The following is a 17,856-nucleotide window of genomic DNA, read 5'->3' as shown; positions in this document are numbered from 1 at the left end:
GTCCATCAGTCATAAATATAAAGTGCGAGTGTCCTCGTCAAATTATCCTTATACCCGAAGTCAAATATTCCAACTAATTGGGGACTTAAACTCTAACAAGGTCATAATACTTTGTTTAATAATTACACCAGGATATCGACTGCGTGTAACCCAAGGTTTTAATACTTTGTTATCAATTATGCCAAGTGTCCTTGTACATAATTTCACCCCTGTTTTAATAATTCCATAGACTATTAATCCATTCCCGTGTCTGGTTAAATGAACGATTATTCGTACATATAAATATCCCGCCCATCGTGTCCGATTGAGTGTATATGGTTATTTATAGGTACGTCCAATTGTAAATCTTTATATTAAAATTAACAAACTATCATTTTGTTAAACAAATATAAAGCCCATTAATATCCCATAGTCTAATTTCCACAAGTGTCGTTCTTTTATCCAAACCCCAATTATGGTACCAAGCCCAATTACCCAATTTTAGTAATTAGCCCAACATCATGATTACTTCGTTTTAAATAAGCATAATAATAACTTAGCTACGAGACATTAATGTAAAAAGGTTGAACATAACTTACAATGAATAAAAATAGCGTAGCGTTACACAGACAGAATTTTGACTTACACCCTTACAACATTCGCTAACATACCCTTATTATTAGAAATTAAAATTAAAATTATAATATAATATATATACATATATGTTGATGAATGAAGAGAAAAATATGTGTTAAATGATGAACCAAAGCTCGAAATTTATAGGCCTGTGAGCTGAAAAAGGGGCTCATGTGATCGCATGAGCTTTGCTCTTCAAGGCCATGCGATCGCATGGCCAGCTGGGGAGGCTCACATGCTCTTGTTTTTTCTGCCGACGGTTTTTATAATATAATATAATATATATATATTAATTTTAAGAATTAATTATATATTATAATATATTCATGTGCATAGTTTACTTGTAATTTTTAGTCCGTTGCGTCGAGCGTTGAGAGTTGACTCTGGTCCCGGTTCCGGATTTTCGAACGTCCTTGCGTATAATTTAATATCTTGTACTTTGCGTTTTGCTTCTTGTACTCTTGTAATTTTGAGAGGTTTCTCATCAATAATTGGAACCTCTTTGATTGTACTTTGTACTTTTGAGCTTGTTGGTCATTTGCGTCTTCAATTCGGCGAATCTGTCTTTTGTCTTCACCTTTTATTATTTAAACGAATATCACTTGTAAATAGAACAATTGCAACTAAAAGCTTGTCTTTCTTGAGGGATAATGCTATGAAATATATGTTCGTTTTTAGCATTATCAGAACTCGTCTAGACATGAGTACTGCCTATCTTCCACAAACTGATGGGCAGAGCAAAAGGACGATACAAACGCTTGAAGACATGCTACGAGCATGTGTTATTGATTTCGAAAATAGTTGGGATCGACATCTACCGTTAGCAGAATTTTTCTGCAACAACAGCTACCATTCAAGCATTGAGATGGCACCGTTTGAAGCACTTTATGGTAGAAAGTGCAGGTCTCCGATTTGTTGGAGTGAAGTGGGGGATAGACAGATTACGGGTCCGGAGATAATACAAGAAACTACCGAGAAGATCATCCAAATTCAACAACGGTTGAAAACCGCCCAAAGTAGACAAAAGAGCTACGCTGACATTAAAAGAAAAGATAGAGAATTTGAAATTGGAGAAATGGTCATGCTTAAAGTTGCACCTTGGAAAGGCGTTGTTCGATTTGGTAAATGAGGGAAATTAAACCCAAGATATATTGGACCATTCAAGGTTATTGATCGCGTCAGACCAGTAGCTTACCGACTTGAATTACCACAACAACTCGCGGCTGTACATAACACTTTCCACGTCTCAAATTTAAAGAAATGTTTTGCTAAAGAAGATCTCACTATTCCGTTAGACGAAATCTAAATCAACGAAAAACTTCAATTCGTCGAAGAACCCGTCGAAATAATGGATTGTGAGGTTAAAAGACTTAAGCAAAACAAGATACCAATTGTTAAGGTTCGATGGAATGCTCGTAGAGGACCCGAGTTCACCTGGGAATAAGAAGATCAGATGAAGAAGAAGTACCCGCACTTATTTCCAGAAGATATGTCAACAACTCCAACTTCTTAAAATTTCGGGACGAAATTTATTTAACGGGTAGGTACTGTAGTGACCCGAACTTTTCCATGTTTATATATATTAAATGAAATTGTTATTTACATGATTAAGTGTTTCCAACATGTTAAGCAATCAAACTTGTTAAGACTTGATTAAGTGAAATAGATTTCATATATACAATTGACCACCCAAGTTGACCGGTGATTCACGAACGTTAAAACTTGTAAAAACTATATGATGTTATATATATATATATATATATATATATATATATATATATATATATATATATATATATATATATATATATATATATATATATATATATATATATATATATATAGTTAACATGGTATTATGATAAGTAAACATATCATTAAGTATATTAACAATGAACTACATATGTAAAAACAAGACTACTAACTTAAGGATTTCGAAACGAGGCATATATGTAACGATTATCGTTGTAACGACATTTAATTGTATATATATCATATTAAGATATATTAATGAATCATAATATCATGATAATGTAATAATTTAACATCTCATTTGATATAATAAACAATGGGTTAACAACACTTAACAGGATCGTTAACCTAAAGGCTTCAAAACAACATTTACATGTAACGACTAACGATGATTTAACGACTCAGTTAAAATGTATATACATGTAGTGTTTTAATATTATTCATACACTTTTGAAAGACTTCAAGACACTTATCAAAATACTTCTACTTAACAAAAATGCTTACAATTACATCCTCATTCAGTTTCATCAACAATTCTACTCGTATGCACCCGTATTCGTACTCGTACAATACACAGCTTTTAGATGTATGTACTATTGGTATATACACTCCAATGATCAGCTCTTAGCAGCCCATGTGAGTCACCTAACACATGTGGGAACCATCATTTGGCAACTAGCATGAAATATCTCATAAAATTACAAAAATATTAGTAATCATTCATGACTTATTTACAAGTAAACAAAATTACATATCCTTTATAACGAATCCATATACCAACGACCAAAAACACCTACAAACACTTTCAATCTTCAATTTTCTTCATATAATTAATCTCTCTCAAGTTCTATCTTCAAGTTCTAAGTGTTCTTCATAAATTCTATAAGTTCTAGTTTCATAAAATCAAAAATACTTCCAAGTTTGCTAGCTTACTTCTAATCTTGTAAAGTGATCATCCAACCTCAAGAAATCTTTCTTATTTACAGTAAGATATCTTTCTAATACAAGGTAATACACGTATTCAAACTTTGATTCAATTTCTATAACTATAACAATCTTATTTCGAGTAGAAATCTTACTTGAACTTGTTTTCGTGTCATGATTCTGCTTCAAGAACTTTCAAGCCATCCAAGGATCCTTTGAAGCTAGATCTATTTTTCTCATTTCCAGTAGGTTTATAAACAAAACCTGAGGTAGTAATGATGTTCATAACATCATTCGATTCATATATATAAAACTACCTTATTCGAAGGTTTAAACTTGAAATCACTAGAACATAGTTTAGTTAATTCTAAACTTGTTCGCAAACAAAAGTTAATCCTTATAACTTGACTTTTAAAATCAACTAAACACATGTTATATATCTATATGATATACTAACTTAATGATTTAACACCGGAAAACATGAAAAACACCGTAAAACCGAATATACGACGTCGTAGTAACACCGCAGGCTGTTTTGGGTTTGATAATTAAAAACTATGATAAACTTTGATTTAAAAGTTGTTATTCTGAGAAAATGATTTTTCTTATGAACATGAAACTATATCCAAAAATCATGGTTAAACTCAAAGTGGAAGTATGTTTTTTCAAAATGGTCATCAAGACGTCGTTCTTTCGACTGAAATGACTACCTCTTACAAAAATGACTTTTAACTTATATTTCTGACTATAAACCTATACTTTTTCTGTTTAGATTCATAAAATAGAGTTTAATATGAAACCATAGCAATTTGATTCACACAAAACGGATTTAAAACGAAGAAGTTATGGGTAAAACAAGATTGGATATTTTTTGATTGTTGTAGCTACGAGAAATATTGTAACAATTCTATACAAATCATATCCTAGCTAATTTATATTGTATTATACATGTATTCTAATATATGATGTAAATCTTGGGATACCAAAGACACGTATGCAAATATTTTGACATATCATATCGACCCAGGTATATATATTATTTGGAACAACCATAGACACTCTATATGCAGTAATGTTGGAGTTAGCTATACAGGGTTGAGGTTGATTCCAAAAATATATATGCTTTGAGTTGTGATCTAGCCTGAGACGTGTATACACTGGGTCATGGGTTGATCCAAGATAATATATATTGATTTATTTCTGTACATCTAACTATGGACAACTAGTTGTAGGTTATTAACGAGGACAGCTGACTTAATAAGCTTAAAACATTAAAACGTATTAAAAAGTGTTGTAAATATATTTTAAACATACTTTGATATATATATGTACATATTTGTTATAGGTTCGTGAATCGATCAGTGGCCAAGTCTTACTTCCTGACGAAGTAAAAATCTGTAAAAGTGAGTTATAGTCCCACTTTTAAAATCTAATATTTTGGGATGAGAATACATGCAAATTTATAGATGTTTTACGAAATAGACATAAGTAAATGAAACTACATTATATGGGTGAATGATCGAAGCCGAATATTCCCCTTTTAGCTTGGTAGCCTAAAAATTTTGGAACAGACCCCCAAATTGACGCGAATCCTAAAGATAGATCTATCGAGCCCAACAAGCCCCATTCTGGAATTTGGAATGCTTTAGTACTTCGAAATTATCATGTCCGATGGGTGTCCCGGAATGATGGGGATATTCTATATGCATCTTGTTAATGTCGGTTACCAGGTGTTCACCATATGAATGAATTTTATCTCTATGTATGGGATGTATATTGAAATATGAAATCTTGTGGTCTATTATTATGATTTGATAATATATAGGTTAAACCTATAACTCACCAACATTTTTGTTGACGTTTTAAGCATGTTTATTCTCAGGTGATTATTAAGAGCTTCCGCTGTTGCATACTAAAATAAGGACAAGATTTGGAGTCCATGCTTGTATGATATTGTGTAAAAACTGCATTCAAGAAACTTATTTTTAATGTAATATATTCTTATTGTAAACCATTATGTAATGGTCGTGTGTAAACAGTATATTTTAGATTATCATTATTTGATAATCTACGTAATGTTTTTTAAACCTTTATCGATAAAATAAAGGTTATGCTTGTTTTAAAAAATGAATGCAGTCTTTGAAAAACGTCTCATATAGAGGTCAAAACTTCGCGACGAAATCAATCAATATGGAACGTTTATAATCAATATGAACGGGGCATTTCGCATCGCATGCCATTGAACTCAACTCGTAACTGTCATTCAATGGTGTGTGCAGGTACGGCGCACGTTATTGAACTCAGCTCTTAACTATCATGCAATGATGTGCGCAGGTACGGCGCATTGCGTTGAACTCAACTCTTAACTATCATTCAATGGTGTGCGCGGTTACGGCGCATGGCGTTGGACTCAACTTGAACTTATCATTCGGCTATTCTTTACTGTGCGCCTCCACCTTCTTCTATTTTTATATTTAAAAAATATTTTGTCCTGCTGCATTAAATGCAGAAAAACCGAAACGACGTTTTGTCAGATGCTACAGTTGTCATTCCGCCGATTTCGTCGCCTTTGGTTGCCTCGTAATCTTCCCTTTCCATCTTTTGACACGTGGCTCAATCTCCGCCCTTAATATTTTAACCGCCCATTTTCAACTTCCCTTAGGGCCTCTTCCATGTTTTTACTCTCCTATAAATACCTCATAATCATCTTTCTCAGTTTTTTACTTCATCTGTGCTCTTCACTCTTGTTTAAATCTTACAGCTTACTACTTCGACCTCGTCTTTTAGCTTTTTTAGGTTAGCGCCCATTTTGTCTCTCTTCTTACGATTCTTTGATTTATTTATTAATAGATGGCATCTTCCTCCTCTACTTCTGAGCCTCCGAATTGTGAGGTTATTAAGTCTGTTATGACGCGGCTCAAAGTCGCGCTGCTGGTGGAGTGTTACCCACCTTTGGCTGATTTGAATCCTGTAGCGCCCCTGGCTGATCAGCGTTCTAGTGATGTTATCGATGGTAAAGTTACCGTGTATAGGCAGGTTATGGTGGATGGGAACGTGCGCTATCCTCCCACTTATTTCTTCATGGAGGTTCTCAGTCATTTCAATATTGGCATCGGACATCTGCATCCTTATAGCGCATGTCAAGTTATTCTCTTCGAGATGATTTGCCGGCACTATTAATTTCCTCCATCGCTGAACTTGTTTAAGAACGTATTTTCATATCATAAGAATCAACAGAGCTGGTACTCTTTCAACGACATGATTAAGTTTGTACAACGCCTGAATGCTGGGGTGCACAAGAAGTGGAAGAACTCATTCTTCTTTATCGATGATTCATTTATCCCGCTTGCTTATAGAAATATCTACGCGTGGAATACTGACGCTACCAATGCGCAGTTAAACATTAGGCCTCCCCTTTCCCCAGATGAGCAGCAGAGACTTGTTCATTTTTACAACCGCGAACTCCCTATCCGTCAATATAGCTCTGATATTTTACGGCTTGCTAATATGTGTCCCTATCCGCCTGCCCTGCCAGTTATCTTAGACGCCGATGATAATGGTAGGTGGCAGATGGCCGTTATTTTTGTACTTGTTTTCTCTTCACCACTTGTGTCTAACTTAGCATGTTTTATTTGCAGAGATACGTCTAGACAGACTTCTTGCTTCACCGACATCGAGGGCGTTCATACTGAGATGCCCGACGTGGAGAATCAGGGTAACCAGGATATGGACATTGATAGGCAAGTTCAGGGTGACGTCGCTATTGGCGCCAGTGGGTCTGGTAGCGCCAATCAATGCGAGAGTCATGTGGGTGATAACTCTCATCAGACGGGCATCGTAGGGGGCAGGGCTAGCGAGCCCCCAACCGAGAGTGCGAGTAAGCGCAAGAGATTTAAGAAAGGAAAATGTAATTTTACTTTTCTCAAGTGCTAGGACATTGCGCTGCCCCCTTTTTTTTGTTGCTAACCAGTTGTCTTCTTTTTTACAGAGGCTTGCTTGCAGTTCTTGGAAGACATTAAGCTTCCCAATTATTTTAGGCATCTCTCGCCTATGGCAGCATTGTGCTTTGACATTCAACTGGCTATGTTAAACTTGATGCGCGCTAAAAGTTGTCTGAAGGAGGCAAAGGCTCGCCTGGACGACGCCGTCTCTTCCACACCGGGCGCGCTGACTACTGAGCAGATGCATGACCGCATCGTGCATCTGAATTCTGATCTTGAACATTCAGAAAAGGCTCGTAACGAGGCGGTCAGTACCTCGTCGGTTGTGGAGTTGGCTGAAAAGGTCAAGTCCCTCAAGTCTGAAAAGAGCGCTTGGGAAAGAGAGCGCAAAAACTTGACCGATCGCCTAACTTCTTGTCAGATTGATCGTGACACGGCAAAGTGCCAGTTTGAGACCTTGAAGAAGGGTCTCCCTACGCTTGTTGCTCATGCTTGCGACTCGAAATACGCGAGCGATCTTCTTGTTGACGCCTTTCTTGCTTTCAAGGCGGAGGAGAGGCTTGTTTTCTGGAAAAAGATTCAGCCTCACGTCCAATCTTCTGAGGCCTTGGATGCCCTCATTGCCAAGGAAGTAGATCCCCTTGCAGCGCAGAAGAGCAAGGATGTGAAGCCGACGCTGATAAACATCAGGGTCCCTTCACTTGTGGCTTTATCCGAAGACCCCGCTGCTGACGCTGATCATTTGTTAAATGACCCGTTGTAATTTTGCACTTTTATTTAAGAATGTAATCACTTTCTTGATAATAATGAAAATTTATCTTGTTTACTTGTCTATATTGTGCGTGGTTTGCATGTTGTGATGCGTTTATAGTTTACAAGTGCGCGTTAGCAATTTATACTTTAAGCATATTTCATTGTCAGCCATAGGTTGTGTGCACCCACTAGACCTGATTCTGTCCTTTGCTACTTGTATGTTTCTAAGTGATAATTGTTAAATATCAGTGTGGCCAAGTATATGGGTTATGTTCGCGATTCTTATATGATCATGCGCGTAAGATCGTTTGTTAAAATGTTTGGCTAAGTTTTTCTTGATTTTCATCGTAATTATACTCGAGGCATGTCAACGTTTAACTTTTCACATATATTGTTGTGCACACAATATATGCTTAAGTTAAGCGTCCGTGTGTGCGCATTGGGAGTCTTCTAAGTGCGTCAACACTTAGGATTGAGGTCAGGCGCGACCAACGCCGTCGTTTATGGTCATGACTTGCAGATCTCAAGTTCTGCGCGGGTTGGTTAGGTCAATCCAATGATGCTTAAGCGTCCGATTATAATAAACTAGCTTGTCACCAAACAAGCTTCTGCCGCACGGGTGCCAGAGAAATCAACCCTTCAAAGGCAAGAGTGCACTGCCTAAGAGATTGTGCGCACCATTTTTAAGTTACAGAGCTACTTTACATATAATGGTACAAAGATTATGGCAGACGATAACTTGGAGACAATAATTAAACATGCATAGATAGTGCGCGTAACGCGCTTAAGGATTGTCATTACAAATTTTCAAACATGCGCTAAACAAGACGTGCTGACAAATTTCCAAATTCTTCAATACCAATAATAATCATATCCACCATGATCGTAACTGAAGCCACATGCTCTCTCCCTCAACTTCTCATCCTTGTAATCTTCGAACTCGTAGTCCACGCCGAAAATCTCGTCTCCCTCGTCAATTCCAGCTCCAGAAGAGCCGACCCCATCTTTCGTCGCCTTTGCCTAGGCTTAATAACTTCGGATCTGCGGATACCAGTCAAACAGTGTTACAAATCAACGGAAGCGCGAGTATGTGTGCAGGCGCACTCTAATATGCGTCTTATGTTTCGGATTATGTAAGATTGTGCTCGTTTTAATGCGGTAAGTGTGCAGACTGGTTGCGCGTTTATTGCATTCTATCTAGCAAAGTATACAAGCGCCGACTTTGCTATTAAGCGACTACGCAAGACCTGTGATCTTAGTTTTCAAAACGATTTATTATACATGTTAGCGTGTACCTGTCGAAGTTGAAAATCCTCCGCGGTAACTTTGGACTTGAGAGTGGCTTCTCCTAGCGGGGTAGGTAGCGTTATGATCCCTTGGTAGAGACAAGTGCTGATGGCGAAATGTGATAACGCCATTTGCCCAAGGATAGCATCATACTCCGATTCAGCACGTATCACTCTGAAATTGACCACCATCGTGTGCGCCCTATTCTTGTGTTCATCGTCTCGTAAGGTTAACGCCAGTATCCCCTTCAACCATGCGGGGTCCCTACTTATCCCCCTGAACTGCTATTTTACCTTCCTCAAATTACGCTTCACGGTGTAGTTTAGGTTCTCGAAACAATGAAAGAACATGACATTGACACAGCTTCCAGTATCAATGAGAATTTTGTCAATGTGTTGAGTGCATTCAGGCATATAACCTTCTACCACTAGAGGGGCGCATTTTCTTTCGAAAATGGGCTCGCGCGGGAGGTGTGTCTTCAGGGTCTCATACGGCAGCAGTGGTTCTTTGTCAACTCCCTTCTTCTCTCACAAAAAGACGTAAATGACCTTATCTTTCTCAACTCCTTCTCTCTCCTTCTTGTACCCTCCTGATTCATCCTTACCTGGTTTCAAATGTTTCAACTCTCCGCGTTTGAGGCATGCAACCACCTTATCAACCAATGCTTTGTAGCGATTGGTTTCATGCCCGATGTCATCGTGAAAGTCACAGAACTTGGACTTATCACGTCGCGCGTACTCAGACATGTGCGCGGGCTTCTCAAACGTTTTAGAGATTGGCTCAATCACGTAGATCTGTTTCAGACTCTTGGTGAGGCTCCTGATCAAAGCTTGCTTGTTTTCCTAGTGTCATTATCCCTGGTTCGATGATGTTGCTGGTTGTTGTTGTTCCCTTTGTGATTTCGATGGTGCTTTCTATCATTGTGGTGATTGTTGCTGTGGAGGCGGTAGGGACTAGGATCGTGTTGGCTTCTGCTGAAACCACCTGACTGGCGTCCACCCCTGGGTGAATCGTAACCATCGCGCCGACCATTTCCTGAATTCCTGTAACTCGAGTATCTTGTGGTATCTTCTTCAGGGCGCATGTGTTTGTGCGCTTCCCATATCGCTTTTGCCAATGTCTCTGGAGGATGCTTCTTCAACCTTTGCCAAAACGTTAGGTGGCACTCCCGACAGATCAAGTGTATGAAACTGGATACCTTTAATGACTCTGCGCAGTTAGGAATTCTAGCTACCTCTTGGCAATACCTGTTGATGAACTGCCCCAAGGACTCCCCTCTCTCATGCTTGATGTCGTGACATTCAACATGCGTCCTTCGAGTTGCGCGCATGCTATGAAAGTTAAGCAGGAAATGCGTTCGGAGATCATCATAGCAGCTTATAACTGGCACTGGCAGGTTGTTGAACCATTATCGAGCCACGCCCTCAAGTAGCGGCGGGAACTCCATGCACTTTGTCTCGCCAGCCCAGCGCTGGTTACGTGCTATCCCTTCATACTTTTGTAAGAAGTCATCTGGGTCTGAGAATCCATCATAGTACCCCAGGGTTAATGGTATCACGGGCAGCGGCGTAGAAACATGGCTCAGTATGTGCGCCGAGAACTTTTCTCCAGTAGGCGTTGTTTCGAAAGAGGGTTTAACGGGCACTCCCTTCATCCCTGTGTACAGTTTTTTGATCATGATTTCGGCTTTTCCCAGTTGCTCAAACTCATGCACCATATCATCTGGCGTGACATTCATCAAAGCGTAGATCAAATTGGCTTGATTATGGGTGCGTTGTTCGCGTGTCCTAGCTGGTGATTCCGTGGATGTCCCCCTTCATGCAGACGAAGCCCCTTGCGCGAAAGTTGTAGCACTAGGTGGATCAAATTGGCTTGATTATGGGTGCGTTGTTCGCGTGTCCTAGCTGGTGATTCCGTGGATGTCCCCCTTCATGCAGACAAAGCCCCCTGCGCGAAAGTTGTAGCGCTAGACCCGGGTGTGGTTGGGGAGGCATCCCTCCGAGTTGAAGGTGAGGGTCGCGCGCCTTGTGAGCCAGCAGGGCTGCCAGTATGGCTAGGGCTATTGCGCGCAGATTCAGTCGCCGGGTAGATGGGTACAAATCCCTTGCTCGTAGTATTCGAGGTCCATGGTATCGGCCTAATTACTTCTGGAGTCTTGAAGGACGACACAGATGCGCCAGGGGGAGGCATTTGTGCGCCCCTTGGTGGCGCGTTATCAGAAGTTCCTGCCAATCTCTTGGCGGCTGGCTTAGGTCATGTAGGTGAGGTAGCTCGCGCTTGCGCAGGTTTTGGCACTTCCTGCTTACTGGTCATCTCAATACCAGTTACTGTATATCAAAAGGAAACAAGCTAGTCGTTAGTGGACATACAGAAAAAAGATCAAATCAAAATCTTTTAACATGAGTGTCCCACGGATGGCGCCAAATGATCATGCATGGAACAATCGGGTTGGGTTCAGTCCATGCTTGACATCATTAAGGGGAGATTTAAGGGTTAATTGAGTTTAACTCTCTGGTCCGGAGTACCGTGTGAAATGTCCCGTTCTTATTGATTAAAAACGTTCCATATTAATTGATTTCGTTGCGAGGTTTTGACCTCTATATGAGACGCTTTTCAAAGACTGCATTCATTTTTAAAATAAACCATAAGCGTTATTTCATAAATAAAGGTTTAAAAAGCTTTACGTAGATTATCAAATAATGATAATCTAAAATATCCTGTTTACACACGACCATTACATAATGGTTTACAATACAAATATGTTACATCGAAATCAGTTTCTTGAATGCAGTTTTTACACAATATCATACAAACATGGACTCCAAATCTTGTCCTTATTTTAGTATGCAACAGCGAAAGCTCTTAGTATTCACCTGAGAATAAACATGCTTTAAACGTCAACAAAAATGTTGGTGAGTTATAGGTTTAACCGATATATATCAAATCGTAACAATAGACCACAAGATTTCATATTTCAATACACATCCCATACATAGAGATAAAAATCATTCATATGGTGAACACCTGGTAACCGACATTAACAAGATGCATATATATAAGAATATCCCCATCATTCCGGGACACCCTTCGGATATGATATAAATTTTGAAGTACTAAAGCATCCGGTACTTTGGATGGGGTTTGTTAGGCCTAATAGATCTATCTTTAGGATTCGCGTCAATTAGGGTGTCTGTTCCCTAATTCTTAGATTACCAGACTTAATAAAAAGGGGCATATTCGATTTCGATAATTCAACCATAGAATGTAGTTTCACGTACTTGTGTCTATTTTGTAAATCATTTATAAAACCTGCATGTATTCTCATTTCAAAAATATTAGATTTTAAAAGTGGGACTATAACTCACTTTCACAGATTTTTACTTCGTCGGGAAGTAAGACTTGGCCACTGGTTGATTCACGAACCTATAACAATATATACATATATATCAAAGTATGTTCAAAATATATTTACAATACTTTTAATATATTTTGATGTTTTAAGTTTATTAAGTCAGCTGTCCTCGTTAGTAACCTACAACTAGTTGTCCACAGTTAGATGTACAGAAATAAATCGATAAATATTATCTTGAATCAATCCACGACCCAGTGTATACGTATCTTAGTATTGATCATAACTCAAACTATATATATTTTGGAATCAACCTCAACCCTGTATAGCTAACTCCAACATTCACATATAGAGTGTCTATGGTTGTTCCGAAATATATATAGATGTGTCGACATGATAGGTTGAAACATTGTATACGTGTCTATGGTATCTCAAGATTACATAATATACAATACAAGTTTATTAAGTTATAGTTGGAATAGATTTGTTACCAATTTTCACGTAGCTAAAATGAGAAAAATTATCCAATCTTGTTTTACCCATAACTTCTTCATTTTAAATCCGTTTTGAGTGAATCAAATTGCTATGATTTCATATTGAACTCTATTTTATGAATTTAAACAGAAAAAGTATAGGTTTATAGTCGTAAAAATAAGTTACAAGTCATTTTTGTAAAGGTAGTCATTTCAGTCAAAAGAACGACGTCTAGATGACCATTTTAGAAAACATACTTCCACTTTGAGTTTAACCATAATTTTTGGATATAGTTTCATGTTCATAATAAAAATCATTTTCCCAGAATAACAACTTTTAAATCAAAGTTTATCATAGTTTTTAATTAACTAACCCAAAACAGCCCGCGGTGTTACTACGACGGCGTAAATCCAGTTTTACGGTGTTTTTCGTGTTTCCAGGTTTTAAATCATTAAGTTAGCATATCATATAGATATAGAACATGTGTTTAGTTGATTTTAAAAGTCAAGTTAGAAGGATTAAATTTTATTTGCGAACAAGTTTAGAATTAACTAAACTATGTTCTAGTGATTACAAGTTTAAACCTTCGAATAAGATAGCTTTATATGTATGAATCGAATGATGTTATGAATATCATTACTACCTCAAGTTCCTTGCATAAACCTACTGGAAATGAGAAAAATAGATCTAGCTTCAAAGGATCCTTGGATGGCTTGAAAGTTCTTAAAGCAGAATCATGACACGAAAACAATTTCAAGTAAGATCTCCACTCGAAATAAGATTGTTATAGTTATAGAAATTGAATTAAAGTTTGAATATGATTATTACCTTGTATTAGAAAGATAACCTACTGTAATTAACAAAGGTTTCTTGATCTTGGATGATTACTTGGAATGGATTTAGAAAACTTGGAAGTAAACTTGCAATCTTGGAAGTATTCTTGATTTTATGAAACTTGAACTTTTGGAATTTATGAAGAACACTTAGAACTTGAAGATAGAACTTGAGAGAGATCAATTAGATGAAGAAAATTGAAGAATGAAAGTGTTTGTAGGTGTTTTTGGTCGTTGGTGTATGGACTAGATATAAAGGATATGTAATTTTGTTTTCATGTAAATAAGTCATGAATGATTACTCATATTTTTGTAATTTTATGAGATATTTCATTCTAGTTGCCAAATGATGGTTCCTACATGTGTTAGGTGACTCACATGGGCTGCTAAGAGCTGATCATTGGAGTGTATATACCAATAGTACATAGATCTAAAAGCTGTGTATTGTACGAGTACGAATACGGGTGCATACGAGTAGAATTGTTGATGAAACTGAACGAGGATGTAATTGTAAGCATTTTTGTTAAGTAGAAGTATTTTGATAAGTGTCTTGAAGTCTTTCAAAAGTGTATGAATACATATTAAAACACTACATGTATATACATTTTAACTGAGTCGTTAAGTCATCGTTAGTCGTTACATGTAAATGTTGTTTTGAAACCTTTAGGTTAACGATCTTGTTGAATATTGTTAACCTATTGTTTATTATAATAAATGAGATGTTAAATTGTTATATTATCATGATATTATGATATATAATATATATTAGTATGATATATATACAGTTAAATGCCGTTACAACGATAATCGTTACATATATGTCTCGTTTCGAAATCATTAAGTTAGTAGTCTTATTTTTACATATGTATTTCATTATTAATACACTTAATAATATATATACTTATCATTTAACATAATTAACCAAGTGTATCAATATCTTAATATGATTCATATGTACCTAGTAAGACGTTGTTATAACGATAATCGTTATATATATCGTTTTCGAGTTTCTTAAATTAATAGTCTTATTTTTATGTATATAACTCATTGTTAAAATACCTAATGAGATACATACTTATAATAAAATCATGTTAACTATATATATAACTGTTAACTATATATATAACCATATATATATCATCGTATAGTTTTTACAAGTTTTAACGTTCGTGAATCACCGGTCAACTTGGGTGGTCAATTGTCTATATGAAACCTATTTCAATTAATCAAGTCTTAACAAGTTTGATTGCCTAACATGTTGGAAACACTTAATCATGTAAATAACAATTTCATTTAATATATATATAAACATGGAAAAGTTCGGGTCACTACAGTACCTACCCGTTAAATAAATTTCGTCCCGAAATTTTAAATAGTTGGAGGTGTTGACGTATCTTCTGGAAATAAATGCGGGTATTTCTTCTTCATATGATCTTCACGCGCCCAGGTGAATTCGGGTCCTCTACGAGCATTCCATCGAACCTTAACAATCGGTATCTTGTTTTGTTTAAGTCTCTTAACCTCACGATCCATTATTTCGACGGGTTCTTTAATGAATTGAAGTTTTTCATTGATTTGGATTTCGTCCAATGGAATACTGAGATCTTCTTTAGCAAAATATTTCTTCAAATTTGAGACGTAGAAAGTGTTATGTACAGCCGCGAGTTGTTGAGGTAGCTCCAGTTGGTAAGCTACTGGTCCGACATGATCTATAATCTTGAATGGTCCAATGTACCTTGGATTTAGTTTCCCCCGTTTACCAAATCGAACAACGCCTTTCCAAGGTGAAACCTTAAGCATGACCATTTCTCCAATTTCAAACTCTATATCTTTTCTTTTACTGTCCGCGTAGCTCTTTTGTCGACTCTGGGCGGTTTTCAATCTTTGTTGAATTTGGATGATTTTCTCGGTAGTTTCTTGTATTATCTCCGGACCCGTAATCTGTCTATCCCCCACTTCACTCCAACAAATCGGAGATCTGCACTTTCTACCATAAAGTGCTTCAAACGGCACCATCTAAATGCTTGAATGGTAGCTGTTGTTGTAGGAAAATTCTGCTAACGGTAGATGTCGATCCCAACTGTTTCCGAAATCAATAACACATGCTCGTAGCATGTCTTCAAGCGTTTGTATCGTCCTTTCGCTTTGTCCATCAGTTTGTGGATGATAGGCAGTACTCATGTCTAGACGAGTTCCTAATGCTTGCTGTAATGTCTGCCAGAATCTTGAAATAAATCTGCCATCCCTATCAGAGATAATAGAGATTGGTATTCCATGTCTGGAGACGACTTCCTTAAAATACAGTCGTGCTAACTTCTCGATTTTGTCATCTTCTCTTATTGGCAGGAAGTGTGCTGATTTGGTGAGACGATCAACTATTACCCAAATAGTATCAAAACCACTTGCAGTCCTTGGCAATTTAGTGATGAAATCCATGGTAATATTTTCCCATTTCCATTCTGGGATTTCGGGTTGTTGAAGTAGACCTGATGGTTTTTGACGCTCAGCTTTGACCTTAGAACACGTCAAACATTCTCCTACGTATTTAGCAACATCGGCTTTCATACCCAACCATCAAAAATGTTTCTTGAGATCCTTGTACATCTTCCCCGTTCCAGGATGTATTGAGTATCTGGTTTTATGAGCTTCTCTAAGTACCATTTCTCTCATATCTCTAAATTTTGGTACCCAAATTCTTTCAGCCCTATACCGGGTTCCGTCTTCCCGAATATTAAGATGCTTCTTCGATCCTTTGGGTATTTCATCCTTTAAATTTCCCTCTTTTAAAACTCCTTGTTGCGCCTCCTTTATTTGAGTAGTAAGGTTAGTGTGAATCATTATATTCATAGATTTTACTCGAATGGGTTCTCTGTCCTTTCTGCTCAAGGTGTCGGCTACCACATTTGCCTTCCTCGGGTGGTAACGAATCTCAAAGTCGTAATCATTCAACAATTCAATCCACCTACGCTGCCTCATATTCAGTTGTTTCTGATTAAATATGTGTTGAAGACTTTTGTGGTCGGTATATATAATACTTTTGACCCCATATAAGTAGTGCCTCCAAGTCTTTAATGCAAAAACAACCGCGCCTAATTCCAAATCATGCGTTGTATAATTTTGCTCGTGAATCTTCAATTGTCTAGATGCATAAGCAATCACCTTCGTCCGTTGCATTAATACACAACCGAGACCTTGCTTTGATGCGTCACAATAAATCACAAAATCATCATTCCCTTCAGGCAATGACAATATAGGTGCCGTAGTTAGCTTTTTCTTTAATAATTGAAACGCCTTCTCTTGTTCATCCTTCCATTCAAATCTCTTCCCTTTATGCGTTAATGCAGTCAAGGGTTTTGCTATTTTGGAGAAATCTTGGATGAATATTCTGTAGTAACCAGCCAATCCTAAAAATTGACGTATATGCTTCGGAGTTTTTGGGTTTCCCACTTTTCAACGGTTTCGATCTTTGCAGGGTCCACCTGGATACCTTCTTTGTTCACTATGTGACCGAGGAATTGAACTTCTTCCAACCAAAATGCACACTTTGAAAACTTAGCGTACAGTTTTTCTTTCCTCAATACTTCTAGCACTTTTCTCAAATGTTCTTCGTGCTCTTGATCATTCTTTGAGTAAATAAGTATGTCATCGATGAAAACAATGACAAACTTGTCAAGATATGGCCCACACACTCGGTTCATAAGGTCCATGAACACAACTGGAGCGTTAGTCAATCCAAACGGCATAACCATAAACTCGTAATGACCATAACGCGTCCTAAAAGCAGTTTTTGGAATATCATCCTCCTTTACTCGCATTTGATGATATCCAGAATGTAAATCGATCTTCGAATAAACCGATGAGCCTTGTAGTTGATCAAATAAGTCGTCAATTCTCGGCAGTGGATAACGGTTTTTGATGGTAAGTTTGT

The sequence above is a fragment of the Rutidosis leptorrhynchoides genome, chromosome 1 (assembly GCF_046630445.1).
Source record: "Rutidosis leptorrhynchoides isolate AG116_Rl617_1_P2 chromosome 1, CSIRO_AGI_Rlap_v1, whole genome shotgun sequence".
Taxonomy (NCBI): domain Eukaryota; kingdom Viridiplantae; phylum Streptophyta; class Magnoliopsida; order Asterales; family Asteraceae; genus Rutidosis; species Rutidosis leptorrhynchoides.
The sequence above is the reverse complement of the archived record's forward strand: the minus strand, read 5'-3'. Positions refer to the sequence as shown.